This window comes from Thermobia domestica, chromosome 7, assembly GCF_964235325.1.
Source record: "Thermobia domestica chromosome 7, izTheDome1.hap1.1, whole genome shotgun sequence".
Lineage (NCBI taxonomy): Eukaryota > Metazoa > Arthropoda > Insecta > Zygentoma > Lepismatidae > Thermobia > Thermobia domestica.
In genome coordinates, this window is record NC_137460.1 from 95,151,185 (window position 1) to 95,170,359 (window position 19,175).

A 19,175-nucleotide genomic window follows, 5' to 3' on the forward strand; every position below is an offset into this window, starting at 1 on the left:
TTCGGTGCCTTTACCCTATTATTCCATATGCAAAGGCTCTCGTAAATTGTAAAAGAATAAATAATACATATTGGAAATTAAAATTCATTATGTTTATGAAAAGAGGATGCAATGGAATATTCGGCTAAGAATGTTCCTTGTATTATGTTTGCTGGGTAGAAGTTCCGTCAACTTCACACTGGGAAAGAAAACGTACCCAGTGATGCCAACCTGTGGGGAAAATCCCACATCGTGGGAGTTTTTGACTTTATTTTCTCGGAAAGGGATAATACGCAGCATATAAGGGATTTTTCGAGAAGATCGAAATTTACGGCTTATTCATTTAGATATTGTAAAAAGTGACTAACACAGAGAAATTTAATTTCTAATATTATAGCATACTTTTAATTAGTATAACGTGGAAAATTCACACGTAAAATGGGATTTTTTGCCTCTCAACATGGGATTTTATATTGTTTCAGATTGGCATCACTGAACGTAACTTACAATATTGCATTTCATGTCTTTGCCTTTATTTTGTTGACGGATAAGTAATAATAATTACAAACTCAATGGCTCTATTAATACACACGGGCATCGTTTCCAACTTACAGTAAGGATAAAATTATTATAAAATAAGATTTAAGAAACTTGTTTTAATCATACAGAAATCAGATTCTCACGCTAACTTTTAACTTCTCCTTGACAAAACTTATATTTTACCATCACATAAATTACGCTCGTAGTTGATACTGATAACTTTTTTTCTTTCTTTTCTGTAGATTCATACTTAAAAACGGGTAAATTTTAACTGAAAGCAAATCGTGGATATAAAATTACAATACAATGAAACGACATATGTTATATTTCTTGATATTTATCTTTCTATGCAACAAAAGTTGTTAAAAATCACAATGTGGCAACATAGTGAATGTTGTACGCTTATGGTACACGAGCGCATACTTTCAATTCTTTATGTGCTAATGGTTTGCACCCGTTGTTGTACTATTTGAATTTTCAAGGGATAGAATTTTAAATCCTCATGTAAGATACATCAAATGGTTCTAGACGATAAGCGTTAGTTGGTGGAAAGATTAGCAACGAACGATTAGGACTACGCTGAAATGTTTGGGCAACTCTGCGTACATTTCCCGGTCTTCGCATAGTTCGAGGGCGACCAGGAGGCTTCTTGTTGACAATAGGTGCACTAGACCTCAATTGTGTGTCCCAGTTAAACGTAGTTTTGTGTGACGCGAAACCTTTCCATTCATTTTAATGTCAAAATATCGTTAAAACAAAAAGAAAGTTGCTGCTTTACAGTAGGGAAACCGTTTCTGAACGCTTTCGCAACAAAAGCTCCATGCTTCCGACCAGGCCTGTAGCCAGCCCAAAAAAGTAGAGGGGGCCCGGCTGAAGTTAGGGGTGCTCCTAGAGAGACCCCCTGGATACGGGCCTGCTTCGACCAACGCTAATGATTAAAGGCTTTAATCTACTTTATCCTGCAATGTGTGTTTCACCGCTCCAGCTATGAACATGTCGGTGTGGCATCAAATATATCGTTCTAATGGTTTCTGTCCCGCCCTGTACTTTCTTAGTAATTCTTAATACGTATATTAAAAAAAAAGAAAAAAAGAAAAAAAAGAAAAAGACGTTAAGGGCATAAAAACGATTCGTAACTTCAAATGTATCTACAAATACGCTAACACGCACAGAATATGCACCAACATTCAAAATATGCATTTTCATGTGCGCATATAAATTAAGATTAGCACTAACGCACAATATAGAATTTTCTAACATTGGAGTGAGTATAGCCCCTACTTCCTTTTTGACGGACTCTGTATATACTGCAGCAACAATGATTTTATGTAATCTTGCTTGAATGTTCCTTGATTTATCTTTAACTGTATACATTGCAGCAACAAATACTTTATGTACTGTAATATTGCTTGAATGTTCCTTAATTTATCTTTTAATGTACTGTATATATTTTAGCAACAATTCTTTTAGGTAATCTTTCTTGAATGTTCTTTTATCTTTTAATGTATATCTTACAACAATAATGATTTTATGTAATCATGCTTGAATATTCCTTAATTTATCTTTAATGTACACCTTGCAGCAACAATATTTTTATGCAGTCTTCCTTGAATTTTCCTTAATTTATCTTGTACTGTATATATTTCAGCAACAATGCTTTTAGGTAATCTTTCTTGAATGTTCCTTAATTTATCTTTTACTATATATATATATATATATATATATATATATATATATATATATATATATATATATATATATATTATAGCAACAATGCTTTTTTACGTAATCCTGCTTGTGTTCCTTAATTTATCTTTTACATCTGCCATAACTGCCGTGTGTGTAGCCTATGTGCTTTCTATATACTGTATTTGAATTGGTTGTAATATTTAGTAGAACTAATACGAAAAGAAAGAGACGTCCCTCCCTTACCAATCTTTCTTTTTTTTAAAAAAAAAAAAATCAATTTGCTTTCTGATAATTCCCTTCCTAGGGAAATATCCCTCCTCCTGTCGTGTTTGTGAAAAGCAATTACCAAACAATATCTTTCTTTCCGACGAATCTGACAAGAAAAACAGGAAAGGAAGGGCCGGAAGATTATTTCCGTCTAAAAAACAAGATAAAAGATTAACCAGAAAAAGAGCGATAAAGCTGGAAAGTTCTTTATGGGGGAAAAGAAAGTAAAAGACACGTAAATTGGATTTTCTGCAAACATAAAGTTACTGTTGTTATATATATATATATATATATATATATATATATATATATATATATATATATATATATATATATATATATATATATATATATATATATACATATATATTCGCCCTCGTTTCCTTCTTTCAGTCTAGTTTCCCTCTGATATATAAAAAAGTCTAGTTTTCCAATTAATGTGCATGTTGTGTCCCGGATCTATTCGTGAGGCACGAACACTACAGTCTCTATAATGGCGACTCACCTCGCCTATACGGACAGGAAGAACCGCAAAATTAGAAGTTAAATGTGAACAAGTTAAAGCACAAGGTTGTGCCAATTAACTTACCTAAAATAGAATAGTGCTTTTTTTTTTTTTTTTTTTTTTTACGAAGTTAGCTGAAGCAAAGATGTGAAAAGTCACGAGCCTAGCTCTCGAGTTCAATAAATGAGCTTGAGCTTGTATGAGTACGAGTTCTGTAAGTAAATATCGAGCCCGAGTCCGAGTCCAACCGAAGGCAAGTCCCAATGAGGCTAGTAAGAACCAGCATGAGTTTGTGCAAGCTTCATTGAAGAAAGGAGCCCGAGCTTGGAACAATAATCTTACATTTTGTTCCTTTCCCGTGGTTCTTAATAAATATTACTTGAGCCACAATATATATATATATGAAAGAACATTAAAACGTAAATATTATTTATTTTTACCTTCGCTTAGTGTTCAAGATACAAACTTATAATTCCTTTAACATCAAATGTTCTGAGAACTTCCTAATCTTCAATCTATCATCTTTCTATTTATTTTTTCAATACCGTAACTAAGGAACAATAATATCATTACAATTTCCTTTTCTTCCTTTACAAAATATGCTCCGTTATTACACCTCTGATCTTATTCCTAAGACCACACCTTTGATCTTATTCCTAATACCAGTACAGATAGATAATAGTACAACATACAACATACAGCGATAGATAATAGTACAACATACAACATACAGCAACATACAACATACCGTTGTAAGCTCGTACTAGTGTGAGCTTCATTGAAATTCAATAGGAGCTCCATTTACAATAGAGAGCCCAAGCTCGAGCGAGTGTGGGCCTGAACTAGCGTAAGCCTCAATGAAGTTGAATAGGAGCCCCATTTAGGATATTGAGCCCGAGCTCGGATGAGTGTGAGCCTCAATTAGCCTAAGGCTCATTGAAATTGAATAGGGGCTCCACTACAGATAAAGAGCCCGAGCCCGGGTGAATGTGAGCTTGAAAAAGCGTAAGCCTCATAGAAATTGAATAGAGCTCTATTGAGGATAGTAAGCCTGAGCTTGTGTGAGTGTGAGCCTGATCTAGCGTAAGCCTAATTGAAATTGAATAGAGCTCCATTGTGGATAGTGAGTCTGAGCTGGTGATAATGTGAGCCTGAATTAATATAAGCCTCATTGAAATTGAATAGGAGATCCATTAAGGATAATGAGCCTGAGCTCGTGTGAGTGTGAGCCTGAACCAGCGTAATCCTCAATGAAACTGAATAGGAGCTCCATTATAGAGACGAAGTCCGAGTTCGGGCGAAAATGAGCTTGAACTAAATTTAATAGGAGCTTCACTGAAGATACAGAGCCTGAGGGGCAATCGTGAGCCTCAACTAGCCTAAGCCTCATTGAAATTGAGTAGAAGCCCCATTGAGGATAGTGAGCCTGAGTCCCTGTGAGTGTGAGCCTGAATTAGCATAAGCCTCATTAAAATTGAATATTAGCTCGATTATAGATAGATAGCCCTAACTTGGGTGAGTGTGAGCCTGAACTGGTGTAAGCCTTATTGAAGTTGAATAGGAGTTTCACTGAAGATACGAAGTCCGAAGTCGGGCGAGTGTAGCCTCAATAACCTAAGCTTCATCAAAACTGAATAGAGCACCATTATGGATAGACAGCCTGTACTCGGGCGAGTGTGAGCCTGAACCAGCGTAATCCTCATTGAAACTGAACAGGAGCTCCATTATAGAGAGGGAGTCCGAGCTTGGGCGAGATTGAACCTGACCTAGCGTAAGCTTCATTGAAATTAAATAAGAGCTCCATAGGAGCGTGTGCCCGTCGCAGTGAGCCATACTTACAAAATGGCCATCTGGAAGAATTCTAATAATTTCTACGTGCAATTAAGAAGAAAAATCGGGGCATAAGTTTTGTACATAGTCTAAATTTACAACACAAAACGAGACAATTTTCGAGACGAAATGAGAAAGAATTCGTCAAAAATCAAAACGAGAAGAAACTTTTACGAAATCTCGTCTCGTCTCCTTTTGTCGGCAACTCTAACAGTGAGTGTGCCAGCATCAATGCTCTAGCCGCTTTTATAATCAAAATATCCATATTTTCCAGAGCCTAAGACCCATTCTAACGAGAAAAAGTTTCTGCCCTACCAGGGTTCGAATCCGGGCTGGTCAGCTAGTACGACACTTAACAAAAGTGGCAAAAATTAGGTACAGATTCATCCGAATATTCATAAGCCCTATGACTAGATAGAAAATATGGAAAAGGATTTAATCTGAAACTTAAGAGTATTCAAAATCAAAAGCTGTCAAAATATTTTCGAAATTCTAGCACATACAATAAAAATTGTAAAAAAAAAAAAAAATGTAGATACATGATTTCCCCTATAGTTAAATGTCGAACGTTTCTACATAATACTTTGCACACCCACACACAGTCGCAACTGCATCGATACAAAACCATAAAATCGTTAATTGATAACCGCACAATTTTCTCTCTCTCTCTCTCTCTCTCTCTCTCTCTCTCTCTCTCTCTCTCTCTTTCTGATTCACTAGGAATTGAATTCGGTAGCTTTTGTGGTTGGTAGAATTTCATGGAAATTTATCGCATTATTGGAAAATGATGACTCGTAACCATGTTTGACATTTCTTTTTAATCAAATTAAAAACCAGAAGGGAAATTCAGTCAACGTGTCTACGAAGAATTTAGAAAACAATCACTCCTCTTTTAGGGGGAGGGAGAGTGAGGTACAAAACAGGTAGAGGTGAGAGAAGGCAGAAAGAGCGAAATGCAAGAACTTTGAGTTATATCTATATCTAACGTCTTTTTCTTTTCAGCTCTGTTAATAAGAATTTACGTGTATTTAGTGGTTTTCGCAGTTCGAAAGGACGAATAGGTCTACTCATTAGGTTTTTCTTTTAATGAAATATGTACAGTTACATTCATCGTGTTTTGACGTTGATCACTGCAATTCGAAAACGGTAATAGCTAGCAAAGAACCGGTTTTCTGCAGTCGATAAAGTGTCCCAAGAATATAATTCAATCTCCGTTCTTAATTCTTTACTAAAAACGAAAATGATGGAAATCCAGTGAATTTCCGGTTTTAATTTTGCTCTACATAGGGCAAAGGCGATAAGATAGCAAGAAATGTTTTTCTTTTAATCGATTTTGCATTGTAAGAGTAGATACCAGCGTCTCTCTTAACTCTTTAATCTAAGCGGAAATGGAAGAAATCAACCAGATTATACAAACTAAACTCCTTCACATGGTGTATGATGCTATTATCTAAATTTATTATTATTATTATTATTATTATTATTATTATTATTATTATTATTATTATTATTATTATTATTATTATTATTATTATTATTATTATTATTATTATTTCGAAAACTTGATCTACTGCAACCCGAATATTGATAGTGCACATAGAGAAAAATCCGTTCTCCGGACAGCGGTATATTCTACAAATATACGGAATCCTCTTGCTTGTTATAGAAATCAGCACGGAGCATACGTTATCCGTATGCTACATAGGCACTGCTCTTAGATATTACATCATGCCGTTGCAGGATGTCTGACATTTAGCAGTTTTCCGTATATCACATACACATACTTATGTTACCTTCGTCAGCTATATGTTATATACGTCCATTTGTATGCGAGATCCTGACCGCGTACATTGTTTCATATAGAAAGTACGTATAGATGGAACACTTATACAGAAAGTATTATAAAACATGCATTTTCAGTTATACGTTTGCTGTACCTTAAGTCCAAAAACTACAGGAATTACGCATGTAACCTATCTTTTTAAGTACGCCACCTACATTTTTTCTCAGTACATAACTCGAGAACCCAAGTTCTGCACACAAAAATATTGAAATGCGTACTGAGGAAGCCAAAGTTTCACCTCCACGGTCAAAATCGATCTAGCTCTGTATACGATATACAGCAGCCATGTGCAACAGCCGGTCCTCGGGGCGCCCCTGGCTCACTAAGCCATTTAATCCGGCCCGATTGGCACGTTATTGAAAATGATTTTCTTACGAAATCTCTTGAACTGACAAAGTTTTTCTTAGAAAACGGAAGAGCGAACCAGTGAAATTCTGGAAATTCAGTGAAGAGTGTACCACCGAACGTTGGCCGACTGGTCAAGTGTTCCACTAAAATGACAAATAAATAGATTTTTCTGTTTTTCTTTAGTAAATGTATATTTTGGTTACCCTTATGATAGTTTTTATGTTTCTGTGATATTACTGTACGACAAACAATTTTATAAATTGAATATGGCTACTGAATTCCTGTGAAAATGTTGTACATTGTATCGTACCGCCCTCGACGCGAGTTCCAACCTCCATATGTTTTGTTTGAAAAAAAAAATCAATGAAGAAGACGAAACATAATGTTAGCAATAGTTTTCAAATAAATCTTCAATTACCCTTTCACATACACATGAATGCAGTGCCGTGCCGTAGAAAATCAGCACCCGGGGCGAGAGTATACGACGGCGCCCCCATACATATATTCTAAGTAACTTTTCCTATCTTTTTCCTTTTTCTCCCGATTTTTCGCCCCCTTACTTCGGCGCCCGGAGCCGTCGTCCCGCTCGCCCCCCCCCCCCGAGGGCACGGCCCTGCATGAATGACAATCTGCCTTACAGGAGTCCGGGTCAAATTTGAAACGTACGCACACGGGTATAGACAGGTTGCGAAACATAGTCTATAAATGTAACCAAGAAAGTTCTGTCGCTTTTTCTGGAGGTCTGTGTTCAATTGGCCCTCACACTGTGAATTCAATGCGAATGAAGATAAGGCAAAGGTCAGTTATTGGAGTGGGTATATCCAACATATTACCTGGTTGTGGTAGTTCAGTTACCCCATGAACTTGCGTAAGGACAGAGTGAACATGGGACCTCCACAGAGCCTCATAACCGCGTGTATGCTGTACGAGTTCAAACTAGGGTCATACGATGCTGCAGCGGGGAGGAAGATAAATAGACTTTTGTGAGGGTGTAGGGACTACGCGGACACTGCAGCGGTGGTTTAACAAGTTTAAGGACGATGACGAAACACTCGAAGACGCACCACATGCCGGAAGACCAACACATGTACAAAATAAAGATTTTCTAGCAGCAATTGAAGCGAACAGTGGCCGGACATGTGAGGAAGTGGGACTACAACTCAGTGTGAGTGGAGAAACAATTCGGCACCACCTCCATTAACTTATGAAGCACTGCAAGTTGGGTTGATAGGTCCCACATGATTTGACTCCGCGCCAGAAGGCAATGTGAGCAGGTACCTGTGTTTGTTTACTGTCTCGCCTGAGGAAGGAGCTATTTCTGGACAGGGTGTTGACATGTGATGAGGAGTGGTCCTGTACGAAGCTCCACAGCCCGGCGTCGTCATCATTGGTTAACATCCAATGAACCGGTTCCAAAACAGCTGAAACTAGCACTGCACCAGAAGAAGATCCTCCTGTGTGTTTGGTGGACTAGTCGCGGCATTGTGTATCGGGAACTGCTACCAGCTGGTCAGCGCATCAATGCACGTGAGTATTGTCAGCAGTTGACCCGTGTTCAAGAAAAACTTAAAACTCTAGAAACACCACTTCTAAATCGCAAAGGTGTCCTCCTGGTACAGGACAACGGTAAGCTTCACGTGGCTAGGATGACCGAGAACACCTATCTACGACTTGGATGGGAAACTATTGAATCCGCCATACTCACTGGACACTGCACCGCCCGATAATCTCCTGTTCCATTTCTTAGACAATCACTTTAGAGGACGCCAGTTCAAATCCCTAGTAGAAATGCAAATTCACTTGATACCTTCTTTGCTTCACGACCCAGCAAGTTCTATCGCGATGGAATCGATGTCTTCCCAGAACGTTGGCAGAAGGTCGTCGATGCTGATGGGAACTATGTTTGATCTTCCAGGTACGTCTTAGGTGACATATCGATGTTCGAAGATGGTGTGTGAAAAAGTGATAGAACCTTCTTGGTTACCTTTAACGCATATTAATCTTGTCTATATATTTTTTTCTGTATGAAAGTGTCATTATAGATTCTACATGCCCAGAGTATCTTTGCATTCATTGTTTGTATTTAAAAAAGTTTCCTCCCACTCCTAAATACATTCTTTTTAGTGTTTAATTCTAATTTTTTTACAGCCTTTCTTTATGTATTCAGAAATACAGAATCATACATGACGAAATTTCACGAAAATAAAAAAAAAAAATGTTCGTATATTGTTTTAATAAACACCTCACGCCTAGATTTTTTAAAAATATTCTCATCATTCAGTTTCTGTTACGACATATAGAGGGCACAAGCAGCATATTATCAACAATTTCTTAGAACAGCATCCGTTTCTTGTCAGGAGGAAAGAAAAGGGGGAAAAAGTAGTGAATATTTGTACAGTTTAGTCCAAACATTTTTTTAGAAACGTGCCTTTGCATGAAATAAATACGGAATTTTGCATAGGACATATTTCTCATATTTTATGAACGAACTTTTCAAAAAAAATCTAGAAGATAATTTCATAAGAATTTCTCGTTAAGTATCAACGAAAGTTAAAATATAGCACTTCCTTATTGAGAAATTGAGAAGAGTTAAAAAAAAAAAAAATGTCATCGTGGTTTATACATGTTTGTATATCTTACTTGCCGTAAAAATAAACACGACTTCGTTCCTAAAACTCGTTCATTTAAAAATCGTTTTACGTCCACAAAAAAGGGAAAAAAAGCCAAAAGGATGGTAGAAAGAAGAGCACAGGAAAAAAGAAAAAAACGAAAGACAGGAACTAAAAATGTCATCCTCTGGCTTTTCTTCTTCTTCTTTTTTCTATTTGTGGAGAAATTCCAGTGACGAGAACGTTATTTACGCAATTAGCAACTGGCTTAGGAAGAAGGGAGAAATGTAGGAAAGGATTTCGGGGAAAGAAAGATAAAAAAGAAAATGTTACACTAGAAAAAATCGTGTTGATGTCAGAAACAGATTTTTTTTTTTTTCGTGCACAGAGTGAATTCGGAAAGAAAGGAGCACAGAGAGATTTAAGCAAATGCCACTACCAGACTATCTGCCAGATACAAGTGTGCACAGTAAAGTTAAGGAGAAAATAATCACAAACTTTGTATTTTTAAATAGAAAAACACATTCTTTTTTTATTTTTTTAAATTTATTCTATTGAATCTTAAGAGTTATCTATAAATTATAATTTAACCGTCTTCTACAACTGAAATCAATCCCAGCGAAAGAGCTAGGTGACTCTTCAGGACTAGAGAGTCTATATAGTGGATGGACCACACGTCATTTCGCATGCGATATACCGTGGAACTAGCGTTCCCTAACACTTATGTGCCCTGTCGGGAACATCTTACGCACATATTGTATATTAGTAAGTGAAATATTCATTTTTCGATGGCATATGTATTACTTCCTGTGGCATAAGTAAAAACGTATGTTACATTTGTAAATCTTGTAGTTTTTGGACTTAACGTACAGCAAACATATAACTGAAAATGCATGTTTTATAATACTTTCCGTATAAGTGTTCCATCTATACGTACTTTCCGTATGAAACAATATAGGTGGTCAGGATCTCACATACAAATGGACGTACATAACATATAGCTGACGTTTGCAACATACGTATATGTATGTAATATACGGAAGACTGTTAGATGTCAGACATCTTGCAACAGTATGATGTAATATCTAATGACAGTACGTATGTAGCATATGGATAACGTATGCTCTGTACTGATAGTAAGCAAGAGGATTCCGTATATGTGTACATTATACCGTTGTCCAGGTAACGGATTTTTCTCAGTATATAGAAGGCCACTCTACGTCTTCCCATGTTCGAAATAACGCTTGCTGCAATGTAGGTTTTTCAGCACTATGTGCTGGACAGCCCTATGTGTAAAATTAAGCACTTTTTCCTCCATATGAACTTTTATTATTTCTTAATGTCAAGAATTAACTTCGAAATGTTGTCGGTGTTGCTTTTAAAATATCCTGTATGTATATATTTTTTTCCTGTAATTTTAGCATGAAGGGAACGGCATATCATATGAGTTAATACACAAATAACGCTTGAATTATCAATATTCTCAGTCTTTCGGGAATGTTGTTCAGTGCATCAAGATCTAGTGCAACGATTCTCTATTTGGGAATGATCTATATCAGCGATCGCCAAACCGTCGAACGCGAGCTACTAGTAACTCGCGGGGGGTAGATCGCGTTAACTTGTTCCGGTTGGCTAATCTTGATTCCTCCACTGAGCTGACGCTAACGTCAGAGGGCGCTGACGACAACAACTGCTTGTTTCTCCCGCACAATTGCCATTATCAAACTCATCTCACGGTACAGTAGCTCTGGAGCTTCGTAAGTTTGGCGATCACTGATCTATATCCTTAATTTTTTTTTACAGCACACACGTCAAACTTTAAAAAAATTCTCGTGCGATCAAGTGTATGAAAGTGAAACAAGGTAACTGTAACGTCCATTTCGTAGTGCCTGGAAAACGTGAAATCCAAACCAGTGGTCCATAATCTTCATCATGGGGTAATGTCATGTTTTCCATATGTTATTCAAAATGGCCACCCATCACATCAACTGCTTGTATCAACATTATGCTTTCTTTTGCGGTGACTGTTGATTCGAAGAATAATAGATCGTTCAATGAACCGCATCAATGCGTACGTTCAATAAACTATACATACCAACGTTAAAGAGCTTGCTGTTACTGAATTAGAGGAGATTGGCTCGTGTTTAGTCAGCATCTCAAATTCTAATTGATTGCATTCCTATCAGATAAATAAACTTCTGCCTCTCGGTCCGATTTGGAGTATTTATCAATTTAAACTCAGTAGCAGTACCTGAGGTCCAGAATACGGAAACCAACTATTAGCTTCTATACATGTCTCGGATTGTCAGATTCTAGCCTTCAAATCAAGAGCAGAGATCGCTTCTTTCTCCAGACCTTTGGAACAACGTGTGTCAGTCTATCTTAGCACATAAAATAGTTGAACAAGTTCTTCTCCTTCAGTGAGATAAACGTGAAGAGAGCGTAATAAAAGTTATCTGCTCACAGCTAAGAGCTCCGCCCTGGTTCCAACTATATTTCACAAGTCCATTCACAAGTATGTACAGAATAGAGTGAGAAAGTCACATTCAATGTGTTATGCACATAGGTCTAGATGTGTGAGCCAGCACATACCTTTATATCACTTTTTGGTTGTACTATAGAAGAAAGATATAAGGAGGTGATAAAAAAAAAAGTTGGACCGAAAGGCATAAACCATTGTAATTTCTTATTATTATCAAATCTCTTGTGGACAGTAACCAGAGTTGCAGACTCCATATTAAAATAATTAAAATTCACGTTCGCTTGTTCTGTACACATATATAAGAATGAATGTCCATTTTATTTCTTTCTTTCTACTAATAAAGAAGGCACGTGACTTTAGAACTATATATAGAACCGCCACTGTTTGAATATACAATCGTTCATCGTTAGGTGAGACGCAATTAGCAGGTTACACGGATGGTGACTTCTCTTTTTTTTTTTTTTTTTTTTTCATTGTGCTCCGGGGATCACGTATCATACGTACTACTCGGGAACTTACCTGAGAGAAAATTATTTTTATCTCCTGTCGGTAGCACGCGTCTGGATTTCAGAAGTATCACCACACACACACACACACACAGTCACTGTTATATTTGTTGACATCTATATTTCTTTACGAAATTGCTTTTTCTTTAAAGTGCAGCGAACCGACCTTGGCTATGATTCACTTCAAACAGTCCACATCACTCCAACGTTACTTTAATATTGTTCTTTAATTACTTGTTAATATAAATTTAAGACGCAATTGATGTTGTTTTGATCTAAATATTGCACAAAGTTCAGAAAACAAGATAATTAAGGTCATATATCTGTACTAAATATCACTAAAAAGTACTTAACTAATCTTTTTTTAAAACTTTCTTTTTAAATCTTGTAATTTTTCCACACACATATATATATGTATTATATATGTCATGCATTGGGTTCATGTTTCAGAGCTCAATTTCGAGTACTATAACTTTCCTGTTCTCAGAAAGAGTAAGGCATGTAGCCAGGTTCTTACATAATCATCATATGACAATCTGAACTTTTTTTCTGTAAAATTATTAAAAACTGGATGCAGAGCAGAACTATTACTCATATTTTGAATCTCGTCTTCTGTATTAAAAATATGAATAAATCTTCTAGTACTTGTAGTATACAGCAAAAGAACTTAAATAAACCACGCTGTTTAAGTGGAATTTCCAGTATTTTTAATTTTCAATAAGAACATATGAAGTATGATCCTATAACAATGTAGAGAAAACTAGAAGGGAGCGACAACTAACCATTCGTCCGGATTCCATCGTGCTTGGAAATCGTGAAAACAAAGTGCGTGTACCTAATATATGGTGTCTGTATATTACTCAGGAACGTACGAAGGGATCAAGTCCTAGGGATCCAGGCTCCTCCCCCAAAATTCCGATTTAATCTAATTTGGGGGATGATTTTAGAAATTTTAATATACAGTAATTTATCCTAATATTGATTTTTCTTACCCTTCACCGAAAAACTTTGGACACTTCGGCAGCCTAATCTTAAAGGATAAGGTAACATAAAGGTAACCGCTAGCACCGGGTAGAGCGGGTTTCACAGCTTGAGACTAGTTTCATAGCCAAGGTGAATCAAAACTTGTTAGCTCCCGGCGTAATCATATGGGAGCTTATACACGTACCTAGTTTCACTCCAGGCGCATGTGCTCCTACCTTGTTTCTCGATAATTACTTGCCGAATCTGAAGAAGATTTGGTGGACAAGTGATCCATTGTCTAAGAAATAAAGATCACTATATTTGGTAGCCGAGCTCGGCTACGGATACGCTCGGTTCAGCAACAGAGGCTGCGTTACACAGCTGTATACTCCGGGAGCTTTTGTGTTCCGATCACCGATTGTGTTCCCTTTGTTTCATATGCTTTATCATTAACAGGACCAGTTAGTTATTTGCACCTGTTAATTTTTCTCGAATTCTGAAATAATGTTCAAATTCCGCAACTTAAATGTCAACATAAACGGCAAGAGTGGTTGAATGCTGGTTTGAGACCTTTACATGGCTTTTTTAACGAAAAACTTAGGAACTATTGTCTTCTACAATTATTGTTGTTACATCTATTCGAAGCCAAGAGTAAAGAATTGAATAAAATGAGAACCTAGCAGTGAAAATGCAACATTTTCCGAAACGTTTTGCTATCATGTGTCCGTTTCAGATTTTAAAAACTTAGTTTTTCAAAAGCAATAGTTTAAGTCGATTTTCTGAAGGTTGAAGGAAAAGGATTCACTGAACAAAGTAATAATCCTCATTCACATCATAGAGGCCTAAAGGCATTTAAAAACTTAAAAATTTAAATCAAATGTAGTGGTAGTTATTGGTGCACCACTTCAAATATCCTGGATCCAGCCCTGTATATATATATATATATATATATATATATATATATATATATATATATATATATATATATATATATATATATATATATATATATATATATATATAAAGACTTCGAAGTATGGCCATCCAATTACAACAATTATAACGCCACCTCTTTTTGTTCTCTTCTCGGTCAAATATCAAATAACGCTGAAACACGTGTCTCATTATTTTAAATGAGAAGTCTATATACCAATTTTACGTCTCAACCATTTAAAGCTTCGGAGATATAGACATTTTATGATGATATAGACATTTTTTTGCCACACCTCTTCCCCCCATCAAATTTTCAAGAATCCTTCCTTAGTGGGAATATGCTTTGTCCAAATTTTTACTTGAAGCGGTCTGCCTTGAGGTTAATTAGTCAGTCAGTCTCAAGATTTCTTCTTTTATATATAGAAAGAGATACACGGTAAAAAGAAATGGGACTAAGTCTAGAAGCATTGAGCGTTCTCCTTAGATAGAGGGTTAAATATTTTATGGATAAAACATTATAAATTGCACCCAATGCTTTTCAGATGGTTAAACGTCCATACAACAAATACCTTCTCCCTGCAACCGGAGGTTACAGATCTACAGCTTCCGGTTCTGATATCGAATTCTCATAGTTTGAAAGTGTAACATAGAAAGTCTTAACGTAGTTTAAAATTATAACATAGTTTCAAAGTGTAACATAGAAAGTATAACATAGTTTGAAGTTCTAACATACAAAGTCTAACAGTTTGAAAGTCTAGCATACAAAGCCGAACAGTTTGAAAGTCTAACATAGAAAGTGTAACAGTTTGAAAGTCTAACACAGAAAGTATAACATAATTTTAAAGTCCAACATAGAAAGTATAACTTAATTTGAAAGTCTAACATAGAAACTCTAACATAGTTTGAAAGTCTAACATACAAAGTCTAACATTGGAAAAAAAACTCACTCTCTCTTTTTAATCTCTCTTTAATCTTTAATCTCTTGGTTACTACATGGCAACACAGTTCGTTATTTCTACAATAGTTAATGTGGTTATTTCTCTCTGAAATCAAGTTAATGACTAAAGTCTGGTATGATTCATGGCGGGAATTTTAGTTTTAATTAATCTAAAGGAAAGCACAATGGTTTCCACAGCCTTTTTAAAGTTTTGGCCTTGATTTTTTTTTCTTAAATGCAGCTAATACGGTAAGTACTTTAAATGGCTTCTCAAAGAGAGAAATAAAAATAAATGCGAAATAATACATTCTTTCTTAAGTAGTCACTATGGATATGTTGTGTATTTCACTTTATCTAAAATATAATCGTAAGCAGGCACGTACGCATGGGATGGGTGCTGGGGGTCCGGACTCCCCTTCCCCGAAATCTAAACTTTTCTGTAAAATTAGTCTAATTCTACAGGGTGATTTTACAAATTTTAATATAATTTATATTCATATTGAATTTGGACTCGTTCCTAAAAGATTTGAACCTCTCCCGAATTAAGTTCCTGCGCACTTGCCTGATCCTAAGTACTGTTTTGAAGCTTCTGGTTTCTCAAAGAGGAAGAATATTTGGAATGAACGATCCATTATTTATTAAATTAAGTCCGTGTCAGTAATTAAGTCGATTTTTAGGAATAGTATTTTTATGCAGTAAAGTCAAGTAATTTTTTCTGGAACTTTATGACAGAAAATATGCCTATAGTTACACGCTCATTTCTATTTATTTTACATTTATATAGTTTGGAATGAAAACGAAATGAAATCTTTAATTTCAAGCTCCTTTTGGGCTAAAGGAGATGGACAATTAATGATGATGGAATGAGAATTTGGCACGAAACGGAAAAAATGCAGCTAAAGCCACGAATATGATATGCTGTGCACCATAAAATCACTTGGTCTGGTATCGAACCGAGGAGCCCTCACACCAACGGTGAGCGCTCTATCAGTGAGTCACTGCACCCGTACTTGTGAATATATGTATAAATCGAGCAAGCGATAGTCAATATGGGCAACGAATCGTGAATAAAAGTTTAATTTGAGATTTCAATGAATTAACGTGTTTTTATTATTCTTTAAACAACAAAGTGTTGAAAATTTTTGGATGTCAGTCATCTATTCATGCACGCAGTTAATTGTAAGTAAAGATGCAAGGACTCGGGAAAGAAACCAATTATTTCACAGATTTTTTTTTGCCTGGGAAATGTTGGGCTTTTAAAATATATTTTTATATATTGTAATAATTTTAATGCAAAGATACCAGTATATTCTCTTTTTGTTTTTGTCATTATAACACGAAAAAAAATAATACTGAATTCTGAAGAGAAATTGCTGTAAAAATACAAGAATCAAAGAAAATCAATCAATCGATAGGAAAGAAAAGTGCAAATCGATGGACGCAGTGGGCGCAATAAATTATAATTTAATATGTAAATTATTAAATAAATTAAATATTCACTAAATTATTATTATGTTGTATACTATATATTAACTTGGTGTATATTTAAGAGATTATTTAATAAAATAAATTATTTATTTAATATATAAAAATATTTATAGGGCTATTAGATTAACGTTTGACAATAGAAAGTAAAGAAAGAAGATATTTTGTAAATAACGATGCTAAACTAACATCATACCCAGTTCTTTGTATGGCTCAAATTTTGTAAACTGAACTCTCCGAGGCTCAGGATAAAATGTTTCCCGAACGGAGAACGAAATGTAAACAAGATTTTATACCAAAATAAGAAAAAAAAGTTTTGTGTTTGTTTCTTGGTGTATGGTGTCTGTGGGATAGAATTTAGGCAACTAGTAAAACACACACATTAAGATGTATAACTTCCAGATGCTTTATAAAATGTTTAGGCTTCCAAAACGGCATATGGGATATGTGGGTTGCATGCTTCACAGACGCTAACAACAGAAGTATTTGAGTTTGACAACCAACTAACACAGCCAGCCCCGAAATAAACTAGGACTCATAAGCACTGGATGTTATAAACGCACTTTCTTAATTGTAGAATCCACTACGTGGAAACAAAAGTGGCACTCGAACAACAAAATCATAAAAAATTAAAAAAGGGAAAATCCCCCAAAAAACTCAGATTTTTATGAAAGAAAAAATCAATCCCGAAAAAGCCAACCTAGTTGCTTAACATCTCTAGTTGTGAGTAACTCTATTTAATAACTTTATAGAAACCAAATTTTAAACTTATAAATATCATTATGAGATTCTCCAGGAGAGACTTTCTCTAGCGTTTCTCTCTCTCTCTCTAGCGTTCACCTCTGGTGCATGGGGTCCCGGGTTCAAACCCTGCTCCCGCCAAGTGAACTTTCTGGTGGACAAACACCGTGTGCGTGGGTTTTCTCGGGGTTCTCCCGTTTCCTCCCACTTCCTTCATTCCACCATTTCATTCATTTCTCATATAATCACCGTCTCCTTTAGCCTAACCGTCATAAGCGTGGGAAGTAAAACTCAAAGATTTCATTTCAAAGCTTCTCTCTCTCTCTCTTTTAAGTCCAATACATAAGGAAAATTTACTGATGACTCGTAACTTGAAATTATGTGATTTTCTCAAAAACGACCTATAAAGTTCTGTTAATAGGAGTTCATAAATAAAATATTTCACTAACAAACAACCAATTCTGAATTTACTCATGGGAGGTAGTTGAATCTGTTAGTAATCTATTAACTAACTACATTTGAGCGCGTACCACTACTGTTCACTTGTATCACCAATCGCTTTTTGGTTTCAACTTAAATTTTCCTGTTTTCGAAGTTCCGTCCCTGCACAATCATGCTCGCTCGAAAGTACTTTCCAATATTATATGTAACATTTAAAAAAAAACTTAAGGAAGTTTTTATCAATAAACGGCTAGCTGAAAAATAATAATAGTTACTTTTAAAATATTATACAATTTTCTGGTACAGAATAGACAACTGTACAACATTTGACAACATTACGGAAATATGGTTTGCCAAGTGCGAATTATCTCTCAATTTCCTGCTGGGGACCAGAAAAATATGTTCAAAGATTCCATTTCTGAAACTTTGTTTAGGATTTCTTTTTATTAAGCTAGGTTAGATTTCCTCATAGTTGTTGTTTCACTCAGTACCAGGCACGTACGAGAGAATTTATTTCAGAAGGGGTCCAAAGCTTTTGGGAAGAGATCCAAAGTAAACATAAGGATAAATTACATAAAAATTTGAAATATCAGCTCTAAAATTACACTAAATTCACAGAAAAGTCTGGATTTCTGGGAGTTCGGATCACCAGAACCCATCCCCTGCGTATATCTCAACTCAATACTAGTTTCAGAAAAAAAAAGTCAATGTATTTATTTTGATCACTATATAATGATGCACTGTTTAGTCTATTAGTTGAGTCGATCGCTTTTCTTATCATCTTTTTATCTAATTTCTACATTGTAATTTTCATTCCAGGGGGCGCGGTGGCTCAGTGGTAGAGTGTTCACCACCGGTGCTTCAGATTCCTGGTTCGATTCCAGCTCGCGCCGTGTGGATTTTGTGGTGAACAAACACCGTGCTCGTGAGTTTTCTCGGGGTTCTCCTGTTTCCTCCCACTTTCTTCATTCCACCATTTTATTCATTTCTCATCATCACCGTCTCCTTTAGCCTAACCGGCATAAGCATGGGACGTAAAACTCAAAGATTTCATTTCATTTTTGTAATTTTTCATTC

General features: G+C 35.8%; 1 protein-coding gene across 6 annotated transcripts in view; it reads right to left on the reverse strand.

Annotated features, from left to right (window-relative positions):
- The window catches only part of LOC145690290 (protein turtle-like), a 614,494-nt gene that overhangs the window by 410,153 nt on the left and 185,166 nt on the right, over window positions 1-19,175 (reverse strand). The window contains exon 1 of one of the 6 annotated variants that reach the window (XM_081765058.1): window positions 12,612-12,809. The exons of the other annotated variants lie outside the window; for them this stretch is intronic. The gene's annotated coding sequence lies outside the window, so the exon portion shown is untranslated. Of the gene's footprint in view, window positions 1-12,611; window positions 12,810-19,175 lie in introns of those variants that run through there. 6 annotated transcript variants of the gene reach the window in all.